Genomic DNA, 24,686 nt, shown 5'->3' with positions numbered 1-24,686 from the left:
GTAGGCAGAGAGGCAGGCAGACAGAGAGAGAGAGAGAAGCAGACTCCCTGCTGAGCAGAGAGCCCAATGCGGGACTTGATCCCCGACCCTGAGATCATGACCTGAGCCGAAGGCATTGAGCCACCCAGGCGCCCAATAAAATACATTCATTTTAAATGTATTTGAATTTTTAATATACATTAATAAGATTTATGATAATTGAATCCTTCGGAAATTTTTCTTAATGATAAACAGAAGAAAAAAGTAAAATCATGAGTTTCTTATCACCAAGAATATTCAAGAAGCAACTGATGGGGGTTAAAGACGTTATTAAGAAAATGTGTACATATTAAACCAATAGTTAGCATAGGGAGGAAGTAATAAACATTAGAGCAGAAACAGAGAAGAAGAAAATATCAGAGAAACTAGTTTTTTGAAAAGGTAAAACAGAATTGACAAGCTCTTGGCTAGACGAAGACTCAAATAAGATCAGAAATGAAAGAAGATATTGCAACCAATGCCACAGAAATAAAAAGAAGAAACTGATAAATTCCTAGAATGATACAATCTACTAAGACTGAATCATGAAGAAATAGAAAATCTGACCAGACCAATAACAAACAAGAAGATGGAATCAGAAATCAAAAGTCTCCCAACGACAACAAAAAGTCCAGAGCCAGGTGGTTTTATTACCAAATTCTACCAAATAGTTAAAGAAGAATGAAGGCCCATTCTTCTCACACTTGTTCAAGAATTGAAACCGAGGGGACTCCTGGGTGGCTTAGTTGGTTAAATGTCTGCCTTTAATTTGGGTCATGATCCTGGGTCCTGGGATCAAGTTCCACATTGGGCTCCTTGGTCAGTGGGGAGTCGGCTTCACCCTCTCCCTCTGCCCCTCCCCCTGTGTGTGCTCCCTCTGACAAATAAATAAAATATTAAAAAAAAAAAAAGAATTGAAAAAGAGGGAGCACTTCCAAGTTTTACAAAGTTGGCAATACCTTCACACCAAAGCCAGACAGAGACCCTATAAGAAAACTGCAGGCACTTATCCCTAATGTACATAAATGCTAGTATTCCTCAACGAAATACTAGCAAACTCAATTTCAGAGCACATTAAAAGGATCATAAGAAATGTATACATGGCATGAGGGTTTGGCATCACCAACCCTGATGATAAGTTCTAGTTTTATAAATCTATAAAGCCAAGCAAAATATAAATCCTATTTCCTGAATATATTTACAGAAGTCTATAAAAAATGTTCTTTGTGGGCAAAGTATGGTAGAGAATACTCAACAGAGGCTGAGACATGAATGAGAAAAATAAAAATATACAGACCTTTTAAGAAAGTGAGAAAACACTGTTATAGATTTTCACGGAGGCGGTGGCTAGAAGGTCCAGACTCCTGAAGCCCAGCTGGTTGCTGGCAGACCGGGCACTAGAGCCTATACTTCTTAGTTCTTATTCTAGGCTTCTTTCCACTTTACTTACCACTTTGAGCCTCCATTAAGAGAGAAAAGTAACACAACAAATAATAAAGATAAAGCCCAAAGGTTATGCTATCAGCAGAAAATTAGGGCTTTCTTCAAGATGTGCAGAGAGTTAGTCAAAGTACCCTGCCTGAAGGAGGTAAAAGGAAAAGAAGAAAGGGATAATAGGAAATGCAAATCATCCCAGACCAAGGGAGGGCCAGGCACTGATGCTTCAAATCAGTAACAAAAAATTAACCGAGGAAGAGGAGAGATTTATATATTCCCTTGACTTGGAAACAAAAGAAAAATGGAAAAAGTCTAGTTCTTTCACGGATTCATTCATTCACCAAATATTTCTTAACACCTACTATGTGGCATTTGCTGGGCCAAGTCCCAGAAACATGATAAACAAGGAATGTGTGGCCCTCTCCCTCCAGGAGCATATGGTCTGAGAAAGGAGACAGGCATCTGGCCTAGCACTAGCGAAAGTACATGAGCAATTTTAGAGAAAGCAGAGTGCATGGGAAGAGACTGACCTAGTCAGGAAGTCGTAACACAAGACTTGCTGGGGAGGTGGTATTCATCAGAGTCAAAGGTATGAGGGAGAGTCAAGCAGGCAGAGAAGGAGGAATAGAGTTTCCGAGGAGGAAATCATTCTCTGCTCCCCTCTCTAGACTTCTCTGCAGACTTAACAGAATCGGTGCCCTCTCCTGCTGGGCTTTCACGACATCATCAGCCATGCTCTTTCCATCTTCTATGCAGGCTGGGCCTCTGTGCAACATCTCCATGGAGCCTAGCCTCACAGTTCTCTCCTGTCTCCATTCTTACATTTGGTGATTTCTACCCAGATCACTAGCCTGATTTCCAGGCCTGGTCTTGCCACTGAGCTACAAACTAATGTGCCCAACCATAGATTTCAAATGTGTTGGTTAGCAAACATTTCAAACACACTATGGCTTACCTGGGGTAGCCCTCCACCTTTCTTCCATTTTTGTGTGTTGAGTATACAAGCTCTCTGGGAACACACTAACATTAATAAAAGGAGCCAAGGTGGCTAAGGAGAAGGAGGGAGAAGTATTGAAACTATGACACAAAGGATGAATAGTATTTGGCTATGCATTGAAAGAGAAAAACAGTATTTCAAATCAATGACACTCTGCTCTAATTTTACCTTATTTGGTTTCTTAACAATGCCTTAATAAGGCATAGGTGAATTTTAAAAATTCTTTTTTCTTTTATATGTAGTCTAAATTTTCATAAAAAATTAATCATATTTATTCTGAGTAATGCAGTAATCTTTACAAAGAAACATATATGAAACCTGGATCACTGGCATTATCACTGATGCCAATGACTCCAGGGACAGGCATGAATTCCTGGAGACTGGACTTGGTTTGGCATGTTCCTCCACTCCATGTAGCTGGACAGGTACAACCAAAGATCTCTTGCAGCAATCCGACTGAGTCATTGTGAAAACAAAAGACAGAAAAATGGTTTGCTAACTTTTTTTGAATTCCTAGGTCTATGGCCTTGTCCTTCAGTTAAAAAAGGAAAAAAAAAAAAAGATCCATTTTTTAACCTAGCCACATCCTTCACTGACAGCTTTTTGTTGCAAATACAAAATGCAATAATGAGAAGAGTGAATAGTTCAACTCTCAAACTGATTTATAATGACAGTTTTCTGATACAAGGGAAATGAAGAATTGAGCAGATTCTGTGAAGTGAAAATCCTCAATTATGTTGTTCCCTTGTATTAATTAAACAGGTGCCAGGGAGTTTTCAGAGTAGAACCTCTGAGACCTCTGTTGTATGGAATTACAGTTGTTAAATGTTGTGCTCTTCTCGATGCAAACATGAATACAAATCCTGATTGAGCATCTACCAGGTACAAAGTGTAGCCCTGCTTGGACTCCCGGAAGAGTTCTTACTCATCCTAATGCACTTCTTACATTTTACCAAATTTTTGTTTGTTAAGAAAAACAGTCTGCTTGGAAAACGTCCAATATTTATCAAATACGCTAAAGAAATTAATTGAGAATCTTAGCCCAATTCACTGCTGTCATCCTATTCCAGGATTCACAGAAGAAAAATACTTTGACTGGATTCTGCATGTATCAAAGAAATGATCCCTATTTTTAGATGAGGATTTAAGATTTCTCAGAAACCGGACTCTCTCTTCCACAACCAGGAGTTAAACTAATCTAAGTTTGTAACGTCAAAACCTGAAACTTTTGACAAAACCTCACTCTTGATTTCCAAAATCCAAGAAATTAATCACTTTTTTTTCTTAGTTAATCCTGCAAATGCCTGAAAATCAACATATCTACAACCAAGCTTGTTATCTTCAACAAAACCATTCTTCTGTTTATATTCTCTGCTTCTTTGGAGGAATATCCAGTATCTCGAGCCAGAGGTCAAGAAATTATCTTAGAATCTCTTTCCTTGCCCTTCATGTTCAGTCCAACACCAAATTCTTTGATTTCCTCTACCTAAATACGTCTAGAACCCCTCCTTACCAGCTCTGCCACTCCAGTTCAGGCCCTCATATCTCATCTAAACAACTGACTACGGCTTCACTAAGATTGGTTTTTCTTCTACCCATGTTCCTTCTTCCCCATCAGATCGTCATATAGTCATGGACACCTGTGTGCCATTCAGTCATGGGATTCATCTTTGGAAATCACTGCTACCATTTCAAAGTTCTTTAACAGCTTCCTGTCCCTGCAGAATATTAACTAAACTCCTTTGCCAGGCTTACAAAACCCCTATGATCTGGCATCCTGCCTCTTCTCCCACCAATCTTAACTTCTATGTCCCTGACCACTTTATCTTCTAATTCTCAGAAAATGTCTTCACTTACTCCAGTCTCCAGGCCCATACGCATCTGGCTTATTCTTTGCATAGAATCCTGACCCCAGCTCGCCATTCCATGAAAGTCTCATTTACAATTCAAGTCTAAACTCAAAGTAATCGCTGTACAAAAATTCCTTGACTCCCAAGATCTCACAGTCTCCTTACCCTCTCTCTATTGTAGATATTAAAAATATAATAGCCGTCCTTTCATAATGATTTTCTTCTTTACAGGTCTGTCTCCTACTAGGTTATGCATTCTTTGATGTTAAGATCCTTGTAACTTTACCACTTACAATAGTGCCTGACATGCGGTCAGTTGCAGTATTTTTAGGACACTGATATGAATGAATGCATGTTTATGAAAATACAAGTTTGACTTGAAAAAAAATAAGGAATTATTTTTGCCTCAATGGCTCAGCTCTTTCACCTGTTATTATTCCAGGAGCCTAAGTCACCTTGGAAATTGGACATCAGAATCCTGCCTCTTGGTTAAGTTCCTTCAAGATTGTTTTGTGGCATTTCTTGCAGAAAGGGGCAGGGGGAAAATGCCAACAATAGATGTGGGAATGCCAAGACGGATTTTGCCTTGGTGACCTCCAGAGTCCCTTTCAGTTCAGTCATGTGTCTCTGCTGAAGCAAACACATGTTGTTATTAATGAATGATTTCAGGTCCTTTATTAGACCAAATGACTGGATTTCATCAATACAAAGATGGAGGTTAAGAATAGAGTGAGGAAAACCACATGAAACAAATCTGTATCCTCCTATGAAGAACCAATCCAGGGTTTGCAGAATATCAGCATACAAAATTAGAATGTTCTTTGTGCTGTCTTTATATTGGAGATTTGCCCACTGCAGGGCGTACTTGGTTGAGTGTGAGAAAAGGGGATATGCCCAGCATATGGAGGCTTCCAAACTCACATGAACAAGACCAAAAATGGACATTTGAACTCAAATAAATCCAAAAATAAAAGTGACCCATGTCTTTTGTTTTATCAGGCCAGAGGGTTCATATTACATCCATTACTACTTGCTAATTTATTTCCTCAACATCCCAAATGTTTTCTAAGCTGTCGTGTGAAAGACCAAATACCACTAGAGTTAGAAAAGACTTAGACACCATGTGGTCAGGTGCTTCACAGACAGGGATCTCCGGTACCCTGGGGTTCTGTTGTGGTACTTCAGGGACCAAACAGGAGGGCAAGATCCAGCCCCTTTTCCTTGCTTCAACTCCAACACCAATCCTCTTGCCTGTCACATTTATTTGATCAGTTAATGGAGTCTCTCACATGACTTCCTCTGGTAGGGATGAAAGAATTTTGTTTAAAAGTTTAAAATACTCTGTTATACCAAATTCCCTTGACCTACAGAGGAGGAATCTGAGGCTTGGAAAGGCAATTGATCTTCACTGAGTAGCAGATGACCAGGACCTACCTGCCCATTCTTTTTTTTTTTTTTAACATATAAAATATTATTTGCTTCAGGGGTACAGGTCTGTGAATCATCAGTTTACACAATTCGGACCTGCCCATTCAAACACCAACTAAAATGAAGGCAATATACCAGACAATACTGTCCTTGAAGGTAATATACCAGACAATATTGTCCTATCTGGTCATCAGTCCTCACCTGGAAATGGGATTCATATTGGCACATGCCCCACAGAATTGTTTTGAGGAATAAATGGGTTAATCATAGGAAATGTCTAGCATATAGGTAATAAGCATTCAAAATATTACCTGTTTTATGGCTCATTTATGGTTTTAGTGAACTCAGAAACCTCAGGGTTAGCCAACATTTTAGTTTCCTACCAATGCTGTAACAGACTGTTACAAATTTAGTGGCTTAAAACAAACTTATTCTCCCAAAGTTATGGGCATCCGAAAGCCAAAATGGAGCACAACAGGATAAAATCTAAGTGTCAACAGGGCTAAGGTCCTTCTAGGGACTCCAGGGGATAATACTTTGACTTTTCCAGCTTCCAGAGGCTGTCTGAATTTCTTGGCTTCTGGTCTCTTCTTCCATCTTCAAAGTCAGGAAAGCAACATTATCCAATCTCTCTCTGGTTTTGACTCTCCAGCCTCCCTCTTTTACTTCCTTCACTTAAAAGAATCCCCATGATTCCACTGGGCTCACTCAGATAACCCAGCATAACTTTCCCATCTCGAGACCCTTCACTTAATCACATCTACAAAGGCCCTTTCCCTCTGTAAGGTGTACATTCAGTTTCTAAGAATTTGAACATGGACATCTTCGGGGGACCATTATTCTGTGTATGATAGACAAGTTATGTAAATAAGCAAGAACGGTTTTGTAGAAGAGGGAATGGTGTGGACTGCTTAGGCCTTACCTAAAGCAAATCATATTACTATAAAATATTAAAGTAGACAAACCAATAGATCTCAGACCTGACTTGCATGAGGACACTGGTTTGGGATCCTGCTCTATGACATTTCATAGTTCAGTTAGACCAGGTCTACATGAAGCAAAGAAGAAAGGTGGCAACTGCCAGAGTCTGTGTTACCTAAGAACCCTAGATAATTTGAGATATTTTTCTCATAATGAAACAATGTAAGTTTCCATCCAAATTCATGTAGTCTGCTTCCTACATGTTTTCAATACCTGGCCGTGGGAAATGACCCAGTTTTTATCTCCCTTTGTTGACTATTTCAAATTAAACTCTTTAGCAGCCAATAACCATGGGAGACATACCAACAGGTGCTTCATCCTGGACCCCCATTTTATGTCTCTTTTTTAGCCATTACACCTGGTTGACTTGGAGATACTCCAGGGATGGCATCTGTTACCACTGTCTCCCTTGAAATATGTGCCCACGGTTGTTGATCTGCAAATGTTGATGAAAACCCAAACTGTATTTGTCGCTGTTGTCTCATGGCTTTGCCACCATATGCTAAATCAAATTACATTTCACAGTCGGCAGTTGAAAGAAATAAAGAAACAGTCAATGCAAAGACATCTTCCTTGGCACCACTGGGGAGGTAAAATATTAAACCTGCCCATCTATCTCCTTTATTCAGTCTGGTTGTTATTGTTGTTAACATGGAAAGTGGTTTTTTAAAATGAGCGCTGGAGGGAATGCAAGCTGGTACAGCCATGGTGGAAAACAGTATGGAGGTTCCTCAAAAAAGTAAAAATAGAATTACCTTATGATCCAGTAATTCCACTGTTAAGTATTTGCTTCCTAAGTAAATGGAAACACTAATTCAAAAGGATACAGGCACCCCTAAGTTTATTGCAACATTTTTACTATAGCCAAGATATGGAAACAGCCCAAGTGTCCATCCATGGACGAATGAGTAAAGAGGATGTGGTACACACACACACACACACACACACACACACGGGAATGTTACTCAGCCTAAAAAAGAATAAAATCTTGCCATTTGCAATATGGATGAATCTAGAGGGTACAATTTTAAGTGAAATAAGTCTGAGAAAGAAAACCATATGATTTCACACATATGTGGAATTTAAGAAACCTTAAAAAAATGAACAAAGAATAAAAGAGATAAACCAATGAACAGACTCAAATATAGAGAACAAACTGATGGTTGCCAGATGGGAGGCAGGTAGGGCACGGGTCAAATAAGTGAAGGGGATTAAGAGCACACTTACTCTGAATTTTGAATCATTACAGTAAACATCTGAAACTAATATAATACTAGATGTTAATTATACTTGAATTTCTTTTCTTTTTTTTTAATGAGCACTAGAGGCTCCTTCTTCTGAGTGCACCCATCAGTCACTAAAATGTAGATTTATTATCATAAACAGGAGTTTGGAGCATGAAAACCAAGAGTGTCCTTGAGGCAATGACCTTGAGGGAAGGAATAGCAAGGAATAAGTAGGAAGAAGAGCAGTTAAAAAAACAAACAAAACAAATGATGAAATCATCATTTGTCCATATGCATGAGAGTGGGCATGTGGGAAAATAACTAGGGGTGACTGTCAAAAGCCTTAAGAGGAAAAGTTTGGTTTTCATCCATCTCTTACTGCTATCTGGGTGAGAGCACTAAAGGTAAAAGAGTCTAAAGCCCATGGAGCCATTAGTTTATGAACTTTAGTTTACGAATCATTATTTATGCAACAGATGGAAGGAAACAATTACTGTCCCAGTCCTTATTTTCAGAAAGGAAGCAAGCCTCCAAGCACGGAGTCTTACCCCACTAAATCAGCTCCTTCATCAAGAAAGCTAAACCTGTCATGGCCACTGGGACCAAGTGGAGAAGATGCCAGTACAAAGGAGAGGTAGGTAGGCAATTGATTTTTTTTTTTTTACTCTTACTGTATATATTTCTTCCTGTTGTTTTAACAAATTACCACAAACCTAGTCATTTAAAACAAAGTAAATTTGTTATCTTATAGTTCTGGAGGTCAGGAGTCTGAAATGAGTCTTATGAGGCTAAAATCAAACTGTGGATAAGGCTGTGTTCCTTCTGGAGACTCTAGGGGAGAATTGGTTTTCTTACTTTTCTCTATCTTTCAGATAGAGACTTGGAGTTCCTTCCTCTGTCTTCAAAGTACATCACTCCAACCTCTGCTCCTATTGTCACATTTCCCTTTTCTAACTTAGACCCTCTGGTCTGCCTCTCTACAGACCCTTGAGATTCCACTGGGCCCACCTAGATAATCCCTGATAATCTCTCCGTCTCAAAATCCTTAATTTCACCACATCCACAAAGCCCCCCCCTCCTTTTTTATAAGTAAGGTGACATGTCCAGAGATTCTGAGAATAGGGAATGTGGGGGGTCATTTTGTCTAGCAGACAGGTTTGTCAAAGAGGACTTTATTCCAGAACGTACAAACCCAAATGTCCACAGAAGACAGACAATATAAATGATTCAACAGACCAAGGAATGATGGAAAGGGAAGTAAACCAGAGCACAAATAGTCTTCTAAGGCTTTCACATTTGAAAAACCATATGTAATTACTGTGTGGTTAAAAAAAAAAAAAAAAAAAAAAAAAGATGTCTCTGGTTCATGTCTGCTGATTTGCAGCCATTGTTTTAAACCAAATATTTGCTCTGTCTTCAAAGAGCCTCTTCTGCCATAATAAAAAGGAGACCCTTTCTGTTAAAATACCCACACCACTCTGCAGCCAAATACACACTGCCAGGAGTCTATAAAAGGCTAAAAAGAATATGCTAAAAAGAGGAATGAGGTTTAGAGGCCCATCTTAGTGGAGATCCTCACCAACAGCTAATTGGAACAAGCCAGGAAGAAAGCTGACACCTACAGGAAATATGGGATTAAAAAAAAAGAAAAAAAAAAAAAAGATGGTGACCCTGTTCCCAGCAGGCTCAGAAAGAGTTCTCTGGCTTGGAGGCAGAAGAGAGCCTGTTAAGTAGTCTGCAAGGACTGATGGCTCATAAATTTCTGCAAGTAGCCACTGTGACATTGCAGCACAAGTTCCAAGGACACAGGCAGAGATGGTAGCAATGCCATGTTTTTGCTGGGCTTGACCTTAGAGAGGTTCAGCCAACTCCTGGGGTTTGATGTGGGTTATCAGGGACAGGGGGACGGGGCATCACTTTGTGAAGATGTGTTGAGTATTTGGCTATGGTAAGAATGGACTTCATCATCGGTCATGGAACTCTAGGTTTGCAGACACTCTGAAACTTGCATCAAAATCAGGATATACATCAAAGGTTTCTAGAGGTTTGGGACAGTATTTAATACATGGTAGCAGGGAGGAACAAAAAGAAGTATTGTCAGTGGAGGAAGACAACTGGGGCAGCTCATGCATGAGTTGGGGGGAATCCAATTAAAATTCATACAGAGAAAGACATGTCCTTCTATTTAAAAACCAAAGGCAACAAGGAAGCAAGTACATGGATGTCTGATTATGAAAGGGAAGGTTGTGTGCTTGTCTGGAAGGGAGAAGTTGAGTCAAAGACAAATTTATTTGCATACAAAACAAAACAGAATATAAATGTGTATGTGGGAGAGAGAGGAGGAAAACAGAGGGACAGAGGGAGGAAGACACAGACAAAATGCTTTACTGAATGATTTGTACTCAGTAGGGGTGAAATTACAAATTAGGTTTTTCTGTTGTTCTATGCCACTGCCTTCCAACAGGTTTTGTCAATCATCTTCTTGCCTCTGGATGAAATCTCAGAAGGCATACACAGCTTCTCCTGTCACTCACACATACTAGTGAATAGTCTAATATAAAATGCCCGGTTTAGTCCTAATATCAAAGCTTTATTCTCTAAGTCAAACCTCTTCCCTCTTCTCTTGCATCTTGGGCTGGTGGAGGCACGGAGAGCCTCAGCAGGGAGGGAAGGTGGGTCAACTTCGGACTATCATTCTTGTTCTCTTCAACTCACGAGGCTATCTGGTTTTCCAGGGTTCAAGAGGAAAGAGAAAGGAGAAAGAAAAGATATGGCCTGGCTGGTATGGTTGCCCTTGACAATCCTGGCCACCCAGAAAGCCCATTCCCCTCTCCTTGCCTACTGGTCTCCACCTATGTGGGGTCTTCAGAAACCCCCATTACTGTGTGTTTCTCCTCTGCTTTTCCCACGTCACAGGAGATACCACCTCTGTCCCTTCTAGCTGGTGTCCATGACTCTTCCAACAGCCCTAGCATCCGGGGTCCACCCCGGACATGCTCCCCACCATGGGTTCATGAGCCCTCCAGGAGATTCTTTTGGTCAGAAGCTTTCAAGGTGGCTCAAGTTCAACTCCTACATCAGTACCTACCTGGTCCATGTCTATTAGAGTGGACCATTTTGAATGCAGCCCTGTGTCCTTGCCCTCCTGCTACAAACTATTCCCCTTAATCACTTTCCTTTATAAATTTTAGGTATAAATCAGGTCCCTCAATACCAGCAGACAGAGGTCAGGCTCTGTCTGCTGGTATTGGAAATCAAGTGATTTCCTAGAGCATTCCTAAGGAGAGGAAATCAGAATTAAACACCCCTCTGCTTGTTTTCTATACTTTCCTGAGGTTACCTACAGTCTTAACATGGCCAGTATAGATGGATAAAAGCCTACTGTTCTCAGCCTTTGGAATCCCCCCAGAACTTCCAGATAGAGGGAAAAGCCACAGTTAATTTCCTATTACATACATGATAGATACAAATATGTATATATGTATGTGTGTGTGTGCATAAACATATACATCTATGTATCTATCTCTCTCTCTCTCTCTCTCTCTCTCTCTCCCTTTCTAGGTAGTGGCTAGCTGCCTGAGAAATAAGGAAGTGGATCTCTAGAATTCAAGGAACAGAGGTGAAGGTAGAGCAGTATTTTCCTACAAGAAAACAACCAATAGATACCAAGAAGATAGCTGAAATAACTTTGGGGAAGCAAGAAATTTTATAACAGTAATGACTGGCAGCTAATTTTTAGTGGTTTCTGAGTCTGAGCAGAAATGCCCTTCACTATGCCCAAGTCTTCAGGGCTATTCTGTCACTATATTATCACTGAATTAGTGCAGCATTGCTTTGGATAAGAAAGAAGAGGAGTTTTCATGTCCATTGAGGAGAGAAACACAAGACATTTGGAGCAGGCAGCACTGTGGTGAAGTAAAGGTGGGAAGTTCTTAATGACCCAGCCAAAAGAAGAAGTTACAGGGAACCTCAGGCCAGAGTTAGCCCCTCTTTGGGGTAATGTGCTGAACTACTGAGAATCCTGGACCTCTGGTTATTTAAGTTGGAAGCTTGATTTATTTCAGGTCAATGTCAAACAAGATGGTGCCTTTAGAAGGCTGGAGAGTTTGGAGATAATCAGGGCACATGTAACTAATGTAGTAGTCCCTGTTTTTTAAACTTTCTAGTATAAATTGGAGGGTTTAGTATAAATTTGAGGGTTTGATCAAACTATGAAATGTTTCCATTAAATAGCAACACAGTAAGCCAGAAACATTCTGAAACTTTTAAACACCTACAGGAATCAAGCACAAACTATGCCTCTATTAACACATGTTTTGTGTATTTTGTTGACAGTGTGTGAATTTTGAGAATTAGACTGGGCCACTTCCCCAGCGCCTTTGAAACTCTGGGATTTCAGAGTTTTATTCCTTGTCCCGTAACCTCCATTGCCTCCATGTTCCCTTATTCAGATCACATGCTTCCAGTTTCACTTTGAGGATGAAAACGGAATTATGACCAGGCAAAAGCAGAGGACAAGGAAATCATTGGCCTCCCCAGGACTCCAGAAGTCTCTTGCAGAGGTCTTGCTAGGAGCCAAAGGGCAGGATGCAGATCCCAGTTTGGTCTCTGCCAAGCTCATTGTGATGCCCCATGTGCCATGGTAAGGTCAGCTGTGGTAGGCTGGGCTGCAGGCTTTCTCCCTGTAGGATGAGGTTTTATAACTTTCTGATATTCCAAGCCCTTGTAAGTTGACTCATGAAAGCCACAGGAGAGTGGCTCACACCACTCAGGCTCACCCAAGGCTCATTTGTAAACCAGAAAATCAATTTGCTAATTTACAGTGATTCAGATACAGCTACCGTTTGTTTGGAGCATGCTGCATGCCAAACATTGAGCTCAAGGCTTTCATACTCATGATCTCATTTAATCCTCCTTTCAGTGGTCAATGGATGTCCCCAAAGGGAGGCCTACTTAGAAAAATGAAAAGGATTTAAAGAGTTTCTTGGATATAGCAAATCAAGGCAAAGAGAAATAGAGTACCTATGGAGGTAAACTTAAAACAAAAGGATGTTCTTGAGTCTTTCTCTTACATATACCTGCTTATCAAACCATTGTCAGTAAGAAAACCCAGACTGCTTCCCATTGGCAGTGCAGGACCCTGTCTGATCAAAACATTCTCCTACTCTTCTTAGTATTTTATGCTGATGCTTTGTGCCTCCCCACAACATCTTATTCCTTCACAGCCAGACTGCCTCTGTGGAAGGAGGGACAGGCACAAGCAGGTTTTCTTTAATATAGGAGAATGTCCCCCAGCTTTTAAATAGATCCAAACTCTTTCTTGAACCTGAGCTATCTCCTTTTCCATAGTAGCAGACTGGGCAATGTGCCTCCAGAGTGGATCTCTGGAACCTTCTCCACCTGTGCTGAGTACAGAAGGTAACCTGTGCCCTCTCTGTGGCTCTAGGCATGGCATGAAGACATGGGAGGGAGGAGGGACACAGAAGGAAGAGATTCCAACTTTTATAGTTTATAATCACAAATAGTTTCTATAGCTTAAAAAATAAAGTTTATTATCACATGGAAGAACTGTCAGGTGTGTCAGTTTGAGATTTTTGATAAATTTGCTTAATCATTTATGCAGTGCCATGCATTACGTGTTTAGCGATGAAGTCACTTTACTTTCAAAGAACTCATTGTCCAAAGGGGAACATAAACACGTAAGGAAATAATTCTAATGCAGTGAGCTCAAGGCTAATGGAAGTATAAACATGGTACCACCAGAGAATTGAGGTTTGGAAAATTCTGACTCTGTGGCCAGGGAAAGTCTTACAGCTAAGATAACATCTGAGCAGTTTTAAACTAAGAACAAATTCACTGGCCAGGATAGGAGGGACACTGGGAAAGGGGGTGAAGAGGAAAGTTTAGGGGAGGGCATTCCAAGTGGAAGGAACAGAGGCCTAAGACAGCACAGGACTCTTAAGAAAATACAAGACACTTGGTACAGCTACAGCGACTCATGAGTGGAAATGAGGCTGAGAGTTAAGTGGGATCAACTCATAATTGACTAATTGTTAAGATTAGAAGCCTGAATTGCAATCAGTAGCCAATAGGGACTGAGTCTAAGCAATGCCATTTCAAGAATATATGGGCATTTTTAAAAGAATTGTGCAAATTATTTTCTTTTGTAACTAAGTAAAAATATGTGAATGATATTCATTTTAGGGAAATCTATTATTCTATCTCATTGTTTAAAATAATATTTTGACACGGAACTTTCTCCAGAATAGATCACATACTGGGTCACAAATCAGTACTCAACTGATACCAAAAGACTGAGATTATTCCCTGCATATTCTCAGATCACAATGCTTTGAAACTGGAGCTCAATCACAAGGAAAAGTTCAGAAGGAACTCAAACACCTGGAAACTAAAGACCACCTTGCTTAAGAATGCTTGGATCAACCAGGAGATCAAGGAAGAACTGAAACAGTTCATGGAAACCAATGAGAATGAAGATACTTCAGTCCAAAACCTATGGGATACAGCAAAGGTGGTCTTAAGGGGGAAATACATAGCCATCCAAGTCTCCCTCAAAAAAATAGAAAAATCCAGAATACACCAGCTGTCTCTACACCTTAAAGAACTGGAGAATCAACAAATCAAACCAACTCCACACATAAGAAGGGAACTCATCAAGATTAGAGCTGAGATCAATGAGGTAGAAACCAGAGATACAGTAGAACATATCAATGAAACTAGAAGCTGGTTTTTTGAAAGAATCAATAAGATCGATAAACCATTGGCCACACTAATCCAAAAGAAAAGAGAGAAAGCCCAAATTCACAAAATTATGAATGAAAATGGAGAGATCACAACTAACACCAAGGAAGTAGAAACAATTATCAGAAGTTATTATCAACAGTTAGGGGTGCCTGGGTGGCTCAGTGGGTTAAGCCGCTGCCTTCGGCTCAGGTCATGATCTCAGGGTCCTGGGATCGAGTCCTGCATCGGTCTCTCTGCTCAGCAGGGAGCCTGCTTCCTCCTCTCTCTCTCTCTGCCTGTGTCTTTGCCTACTTGTGATTGCTCTCTGTCAAATAAATAAATAAAATCTTTTAAAAAAAATTAAAAATAAATAAATAAATAAAGAAGTTATTATCAAAAGTTATATGCCAATAAGCTTAGCAACCTAGATGAAATGGATGCATTCCTGGAAAACTATAAACTACCAAAATTGAACCAGAAGAAATCGACAACCTGAATAGACCGATATCTAATAACGAGATTGAAGCAGTGATCAAAAACCTCCCAAAAAACAAGAGCCCAGGACCTGACGGATTCCCTGGGGAATTCTACCAAACTTTCAAAGAAGAAATAACACCTATTCTCCTGAAGCTGTTTCAAAAAATTGAAGCAGAAGGAAAACTTCCAGACTCTTTCTATGAAGCCAACATTACCCTGATTCCCAAACCAGGCAAAGACCCTACCGAAAAGGAGAATTTCAGACCAATATCACTGATGAATACGGATGCTAAGATTCTCAACAAGATCCTAGCCAACAGGATCTAACAGTACATTAAAAAGATTATCCACCATGACCAGGTGGGATTCACCCCTGGGCTACAAGGATGGTTCAACATTTGCAAATCAATCAATGTGATACAACAAACTAATATGAGAAGAGAGAAGAACCACATGGTCCTCTCAATTGGTGCAGAAAAAGCATTTGACAAAATCCAGCATCCGTTCCTGATTAAAACGCTTCCAAGTATAGGGATAGAGGGAACATTCCTGAACCTCATCAAATCTATCTATGAAAGACCCACAGCAAATATCATCCTCAATGGGAAAAAGCTTACAGCCTTCCTGTTGAGATCAGGAACAATACAAGGATGCCCACTTTCACCACTCTTGTTCAACATAGTATTAGAAGTCCTAGCAACAGCAATCAGACAACAAAGAGAAATAAAAGGTATCCAAATTGGCAATGAAGAAGTCAAACTCTCTCTATTCACAGATGACATGATTCTTTATATGGAAAACCCAAGAGACTCCACCCCCAAACTACTAGAACTCATACAGCAATTCAGCAACGTGGCAGGATACAAAGTCAATGTGCAGAAATCAGTGGCTTTCTTATACACTAACAATGAAAACACAGAGAGGGAAATTAGAGAATCGATTCCATTTACTATAGCACCAAGAACCATAAGATACCTGGGAATAAACCTAACAAAAGAGGTAAAGGATCTGTACTTGAGGAACTACAGAACACTCATGAAAGAAATTGAAGAAGACACAAAAAGATGGAAGATCATTCCATGCTCTTGGATCAGAAGAATAAACATTGTTAAAATGTCTATACTGCCTAGAGCAATATATACTTTTAATGCCATTCCGATCAAAATTCCACCAGTATTCTTCAAAGAGCTGGAGCAAATAATCCAAAAATTTGTATGGAATCAGAAGAGACCCCGAATCGCTAAGGAAATGTTGAAAAACAAAAATAAAGCTGGGGGCATCACGTTACCTGATTTCAAGCTTTATTAAAAAGCTGTGATCACCAAGACAGCATGGTACTGCATAAAAACAGACACATAGACCAGTGGAACAGAGTAGAGAGCCCAGATATGGACCCTCAACTCTATGGTCAATTAATCTCTGACAAAGCAGGAAAAAATATACAGTGGAAAAAAGACAGTCTCTTCAATAAATGGTACTGGGAAAACTGGACAGCTATAAGTAGAAGAATGAAACTCGACCATTCTCTTACACCGTACACAAAGATAAACTCAAAATGGTTAAAAGACCTCAACGTGAGACAGGAATCCATCAGAATCCTAGAGGAGAACATAGGCAGTAATCTCTTTGATATCAGCCACAGCAACTTCTTTCAAGATATGTCTCCAAAGGCAAAGGAAACAAAAGCCAAAATAAACTTTTGGGACTTCATCAAAATCAAAAGTTTCTGCACAGCAAAGGAAACAGTCAAAAAAACAAAGAGGAAACCCACGGAATGGGAGAAGATATTTGCAAATGACAGTACAGACAAAAGGTTGATATCCAGAATTTATAATGAACTCCTCAAACTCAACACACACAAAACAGGCAAGCATATCAAAAAATGGGAAGAAGATATGAACAGACACTTCTCCAAACAAGACATACAAATGGCTATCAGACACATGAAAAAATGTTCATCATCACTAGCCCTCAGCGAGATTCAAATTAAAACCACATTGAGATATCACCTTACACCAGTTAGAATGGCCAAAATTAACAAAACAGGAAACAACATGTGTTGGAGAGGATGTGGAGAAAGGGGAACCCTCTTATACTGTTGGTGGGAATGCAAGTTGGTGCAGCCTCTTTGGAGAACGGTGTGGAGATTCCTCAAGAAATTAAAAATAGAACTTCCCTATGACCCTGAAATTGCACTCCTGGATATTTACCCCAAAGATACAGATGTCGTGTAAAGAAGGGCCATCTGTACCCCAATGTTTATAGCAGCAACGGCCATGGTCGCCAAACTATGGAAAGAACCAAGAAGCCCTTCAACGGACGAATGGATAAGGAAGATGTGGTCCATATACACTATGGAGTATTATGCCTCCATCAGAAAGGATGAATACCCAACTTTTGTAGCAACATGGATGGGACTGGAAGAGATTATGTTGAGTGAAATAAGTCAAGCAGAGAGAGTCAATTATCATGTGGTTTCACTTATTTGTGAAGCATAACAAATATCATGGAGGACAAGGGGTGTTAGAGAGGAGAAGGGAGTTGGGGTAAATTAGAAGGGGCGGTGAATCGTGAGAGACTATGGACTCTGAAAAACAAATTGAGGGGTTTGAAGTGGCGAGGGGGTGTGAGGTTGGAGTACCAGGTGGTGGGTATTATAGAGGGCACGGATTGCATGGAGCACTGGGTGTGGTGAAAAAATAATGAATACTGTTTTTCTGAAAATAAATAAATTAATTTAATTTTTAAAAAAATAAATAAAATAAAATACTATTTTGATAATATTCTAAATATTTTGCAATTCATTTTCTTCTCTTATCTAATATTTCCTGATATACCAACAACTTAATATATGGTATGTAGCTCTGGTGTAGTGGAAAGAAGTCTAAACCTGGAGACAGAATGTTTGGCTCTGGGTCCCTACTCTTCCTCTTTGAAGCTGTGTGACCTCATAGAGTCACTTAACTTTTCTGAGATTCAATTTTTGAATCAATTATGAGGATTAAATTAAGGAACAAATGAGAAGGCCCTTGGACCTAAAAAGTCCACCAGGCATTCCAGTTCATGAAATATAGGATGCTGTTAGGTGATATTGCTGATTTTGAGTAGTCAACTTCAATCTCCCTTTCTTTTCTGGAGGAGAACATTCAGGCTCAGAGTGTGAAGATTAGGAATGGAGCTAAAGTCTGGACCCCCCAAAATTATGCACCTGTATAATTCAGGAATGGTCTTCTGACATGTCTTCATAAACAGGAAGACAAAACCTTAAAATGAAAATTCATACAGAAGTGTGTTGATAGATATGGAAAGAGGTCCCAATTCCTTGATCCAAATGTGACTAGTTTGCTGTTAAAATAAAAGAAAATATAATGGTTAAGAGAGAATAGCATTTTACTTCATCCACTCAATGAAAAAAATAAATTCTCTATTTTCCTTACCACAAACTATATTTTAAATTCATAACTAGTTCTAGTGTTATCTACTGGTTAAAGACTGATTTGCTGAGGATGAAAGTAAAATCTTGATTGAATAATAATCCCACTAAAGAGAAAAAGGTAGATTCCTATTTTAACCCATATGGTCTATGTGATAGAGTTTTCAGAAGAAATACTCTTAATAAATCTGTCCAAACAAAACAGAAAACAGGAAAAGTAATTTTTTCAAGAAAGGGAACATAGCCTCATTTATTAAAAATAGACTGTGTTCTTGATTAAGATTCTAAGACTAAACAGAATAGACTACATGAATTTAAATAAAATCATTCAGGTAGAAAGGGGGAAATTTCTTTGTTATAGTTATAATAAAATTCAGAGTAAGACATTCCATTTCAGAGAAAATGGTGGTCTACATTATCAAACTTATTCTCTTGCTGAAGAAAAAAAATACCAGACAAAATGTATTTTTTTTTTTAAAAAGCCCAAGTTCACAGAAGAGTTGAAAAGATAGCAATATATTAGAAAATTCTAAATCCTAAGTGTAACTGGATCCTGGAAGCATCTTTTTTCATATGGTATTTACCAAACCTTCCAAAATTAAACTCCAGATTTGACAGTTTCATACAGGGGGAAAAAAAAAAAAGAAGCACAAATTCTAGAGCTTTAAGGTATAAAAACCAGTAGGAGACCTTCTTCACATTAAGACTGATCTCAAAGGACTAACAGCTCAGCCAAAAATGAAACAGAATTAAGTATGTGTCCCAACTACTCCCTACAAAGAGAAATGCATGCCCACCCCCAACGAGAATTGTAAGGAAAGTTACACTGTGCAGAAGGGGAAAACAAAACAAAAATGCTGGAAAAGAAAAAAAAATAAAAATCCATCAAAAACAAACAAACAAATAAATAAATAACCTCTCAAAAAGTGATCCCAGAGTATGACTGTCCTTGAGGACCAGCCAGAACTGAAAACAAATCTTCTCGGGAGATATAAGTCTTCATATTAACCCTCAAAGTATCATTATAAATACCTATCCTCAAGGACAAAGAGTAAAATAAAGCTGAGGACAGGTGGCAACCAGGCATATCAAGCAATCATCAACAGAAACAAAAGCAATAGAAAAAAATCCATCAAGATTTTTGTATTACCATTGGAAAAGCAGATTATAAATTAACTGTGCTTAAATGTTGAAAACTTGACATACATAAATAGGAAAATATTGAAAGTGACCCAGTAGATTTGAAAAAGAATGAAATAGTGTCTAAAAATTTTTAAGCATAATAACTAAAAGGGAAAACTCAGTGGTGGTGTTTGGCAGCTGATGAAATGGACCTTAAGAGAATTAACTGGGAACTTCTGAGATGATGGTCAAGTAGGAAGCTTCTGAGCTCACCTTGTCCCCAAAATACAATCAGATAACACCCATATCAATACAAATAACCCAGAAAACTGACAGAACAGACTCTCCACAGCTAAAGGTAGAGAAGAAGCCAGAAAGAAGAGGGAAGAGACATGGTCTGGAGCTAACCTGCCCCTGGGACTGTCCATGTCCATAGCAGGAAGAGATGCCAGGGACTCAGGGAGGGTATAGGAACAGAGCCCCACACCAGGAACCCCACACAGGGGGACTCCCATGGGGAAGACAGATCCCCATAACCTGAAAACAAAAGGGGACTAACAATCAGTGAGACTTAGCACCTGGAACTTTAAAAATCAGCAGTTTGCTTATGGGAAAACCAAAAGAATCATTTGAGTCCCCATCCCCAAAGAGACAGCACAAAAAACAGCTCTACTGAGATACTGCATAGAAGCTGCAGCTTGGAAAATGACAAGCATATATGGGAGGGAGATTCACTTACAAATCTCAGGGCATGTGCTAGAGGGGCAGGAATCTTTGGGAAACTTCTCCAAGAACAAAAGAGCTGGTGGTCACCATTTCCTCTCTCTACCCTTGTCTCGTACTTACAGACACCTGAAACCAGTAAAGCATGGACACTCTCCACCTAGCTTGCTAAAAGCAGGCTTAAAGCAGGCCCCATCCACACATTCCTCTCAATCTTAGCCTCAGCAAGAGTTTTCCAGGGCAGCTACAGGTCCCCTCCTGCAATGAACCAACAGAGGACCTTGCTAGTATTGCATGCCCTGCCCCCAGATTCTTCTGCAAACATGCCTTTTCCAGCTCAACCTTTTTTGCCTAGAGTCTTTGAGAGCAGCTGCAGGTCTCCTCCACAGGGTACCTGCATGCCCTGCCCTTTACATTCTCCTGCAGACCTGCCTCCTCCAACAGCTCTTGATAGGAGTCCAATCCCAAATGGCACCACAGCCTGGCAGTGTGTAAGCGGTTCCACACTGCCAGTGTGTACGCGGTTCCAAGGGCTAGTACACCTCCAAAGTGACTCCTTCCCTGGAAAGAGGGGGAGAGAACAAAATGCCCTCGTCTGACTGAGGCCACAACAAGGGGGCTGGGGACACAACTGATGTGACTACAGGCCCCACCTACCAAGAAAAACTTTTCAGTGTACAACAAACAGAAAGTGCCTTACAGTTTGGTGCCGCTGCATCTCTGGCAAATGCCTGGTCTCACTCAACTCAAGATAATGTTGGCCCCAGAATGGCCCACTAACACCACAGGGACTAAACCCTGCCCACAACAGGCAAAGAAAGCCATTGCAAAAGACTGAAAGCAAATGTGACTGTGCTATAAGAATAAGGCACATACAACACACATAGGAGACATCCTTGAAGGGCTAGGTTTTGGTGAACAGGGAACAATTCATTGCAGGCCACTGTAGGAACTCTTCATCATAAGGCCACTTTCAAGAGCATGAAATGTAGCTGACTCTTCTAACACATGGAAACAGACACAGAGAGTTAGACAAAATGAGGAGACAGAGAATTATGTCCCAAACGAAAGAACAGGACAAAATCACAGCCAAAGAACTAAACAAAATGGAGATAAAACCTGATAGAGAATTTAAAGTAATGATCATGGAGATACTCACTGGACTGGAATTAAGAGTAGAGGACCTCGGGCGCCTGGGTGGCTCAATGGGTTAAGTCGCTGCCTTCGGCTAGGGTCATGATCTCAGGGTCCTGGGATTGAGGCCTGCATCGGGCTCTCTGCTCAGCAGGGAGTCTGCTTCCCTCTCTCTCTCTTTGCCTGCCTCTCTGTCTACTTGTGATCTCTGTCAAATAAATAAATAAAATCTTTAAAAAAAAAAAAAAGAGTAGAGGACCTCAGTGAGACCTTTAACAAAGATATAAAACCCTAAAAAGTAACTAGTCAGAGATGAGGAATCCAGTACCTGAAGTTAAAAATATACTAGAGGAAAAAAAAATACTAGAGGGAATAATTAGCAAACAAGAGGGAGCAAAGGAATGGATCACCAACCTGGAGGGCAGACTAATAAAATGCAGTCAAGCTGAACAGGAAAGAGGGGAAAAAAAAAAGAATAAAAAATGAAAGTAGGCTTAGGGAACTCAGCAATACTGTCAAGTATAGTAGCATCACATTATAGGATTCCAGAAAGAAAAGAGAGAGAAAAGCAGGCAGAAATTTTATTTGAAGAAATAGTAGCTTAAAACTTGGCAAATCTGGAGAATGAAATAGAAATCCAGATCCAGGAGACATAGTTCCCAGCAACAATCAACCCAAGGAGGTCTACAACAAGACAAGTAGTAACTAAAAGACTAAAAAGTAATGATAATGGGATAATTTTAAAAAACAGCCAGGGAAAAGAGAACAGTTAGATACAAGGGAAACCATTAAGGCTATAGCTGATTTTTTGGAAGAATTTTTGCAGGCCAGAAGTAGTGGCATGATATATTCTGTAAAAAGAAAACCTGCAGCCAAGAATACTCTAACCACGAAGGCTATCATTCATAATACAAGGAGATGTAAAGAATTTCCCAGATAAACAAAAATTAAAGGAATTCATGACTACTAAACCAGCTCAACAAGAAATGTTAAAAGGGACTCTTTGAGTGGAAAGGAAAAACCCTAAGGGGGATTAAGAAAAGTAGGAAGCATAAAAGAGGTAAGATTAGGTAGATCTATAAACATCAATCAAGAGGTTCACAAAATAAAAGGATATAAAGTATGACAGCACATACCTAAAATGTAGGGGGAGAGGAGTAAAGAAGGTGTTTAAACTTAAGCAATCATCAGCTTAATATACACAACTATATGCATACGATGTTATATACAAATCTAATGATAACCACCAACCAAAAACTGGTAATAGAACACAAAAAATAAACAGAAAAGAACCCAAGTATATCACTGAAGAAAGCCAGCAAACCATGAAAGAAGAGAGCAAGAGAGGAAAAAGTGCTACAAAAACAACCATAAACAAGCAACAAGATGGTAGTAAGTACATACCTATCAGTAATTACTTTGAATGTAAATGGCCTAACACTCCAACCAAAAGACATAGGGTGACAGAAAAGATTAAGAAAAAAAGCAAGACCCAGATCCTGAAGAAGATGGTGTTGGAGTAGGAGGGCCCTAGACCTGCCTTATCCCAGAAATACAATTAGATACTATCAAAACATCTTAAGTACCCCAAAATAAGCCTAAAGAATGACAGAACAAATTCCAAAACTTAAAGTATAGACAAGGACACACCAAAGAAGGTATTAAGTATAGAGACACAGTTTAGGGGAAAAATAGATCATGGCTGCTGCAGAGGGGAGGGAGCCATGGTCGCAGAGAAGGGTGAGAGAGAGGAGATGGGGAAAGCACAAAGAGAATGTTTCCCCATTACTATTTGCTTAGAAAATGAGAGGGGCTGAATTCCTTGGTTTCTTGCCATCAGCAGGATGTAAAGCCTAGAATTTTAAAACTCAGCAGGCTTGGCTATGCTAGAGCCCAGAGAGTACTGTGCTGCTCTTGGAGAGAAGGCAATCAAATAACCTGGGATATAGAGCATGGAAACAGAGATCTGAAGAGCACCTGGGGCACACAGTGAGATTATCTGCTCTTCTCAGAATGCTTCTTTAAGAGGAAACATTCATGGACACAACTTTATGGGGCCAAGGAAGCTGGATGGTGCTATTTCCCTCCCCTATCCTCAGCACAAACAGAGCCACTGACAGGAGGCAGCACAGTGCCAACACTGGCTGACCAAGTTGTTTACACTAAGCTCCAACCCTCTGTGCTCTAATGAACTGCCCTTCTCCGTCACATTTACTTCAGTTCCTGTGCAACAGGCCCCCAAAGACCAGCACAAACATGTACCCACACCGTGTGACCCAACCAGAGTTTTGCATGGCTTCAGTTCCAGTGGGAGTGGTGACAGGTCTCATTTCACAAGCAGACCAGAGGACATCTAGTTAGAAGTCTCCACATTCAGGCCAGGGACCAAACACTGCCCATAACAGGCAAGGAGAACCACTGTAGATGACTGGCCTGGACGATAGAGCCCCCAGAATGCAATAGCAGAGTGCATGGCACACACACTGGAGATACTTCCTGAAGTATCAGGTGCTGGGCACTATATGACTTCTTCTTTCAGGAACAGGAGACTTAACTGGCTTTTCTAACACAGAGAAGCAGACAGAAATGTAGAGTAAGGCAGAGGAATTTATCCCAAATGAAAGAACAAGGTAAGGTCATAGACAGAGATGTAAGTTAAAAGATATAAGTAACATCCCTGATGAAGAATTAAAACAACAATCATAAGGATATTCACTGGATTTGAGAAAAGAATGGAAGACTTCAGGAAGACCCTTACCACAGAGGTAAAAGAGTTAATAAAGAATCAGAGATGAAGAGTGCAATAAACAAGATGAGAAACATGTTTGATGCAATGAACAGCAAACTGGAAGAAGCAGAGGAATGAATAACTTAGAAAACAAAGGGGTGGAAAACAATGAAACTCAACAGAAGAGAGAAAGAGGAATTATGTAAAACAAGACTAGACCAGGAACTCAGTGACTCCAAATGTAATAACATTTGTATTATAGGAGTATCAGAAGAAGAGATAATAGGGGGCAGAACATTTATTTAAAGAAATAAGAGTTGAAAATGTCCCTAATCTGGGAAAACAGACATCTAGATCAAGGAAGCACAGAGAATTCCCATCAAAAAAA

The sequence above is a fragment of the Mustela putorius genome, unplaced genomic scaffold (genome assembly GCF_011764305.1).
Source record: "Mustela putorius furo isolate JIRA1106 unplaced genomic scaffold, ASM1176430v1.1 tig00003909_pilon_pilon_pilon, whole genome shotgun sequence".
In the NCBI taxonomy this organism is placed as follows: Eukaryota; Metazoa; Chordata; class Mammalia; order Carnivora; family Mustelidae; genus Mustela; species Mustela putorius.
The sequence above is the reverse complement of the archived record's forward strand: the minus strand, read 5'-3'. Positions refer to the sequence as shown.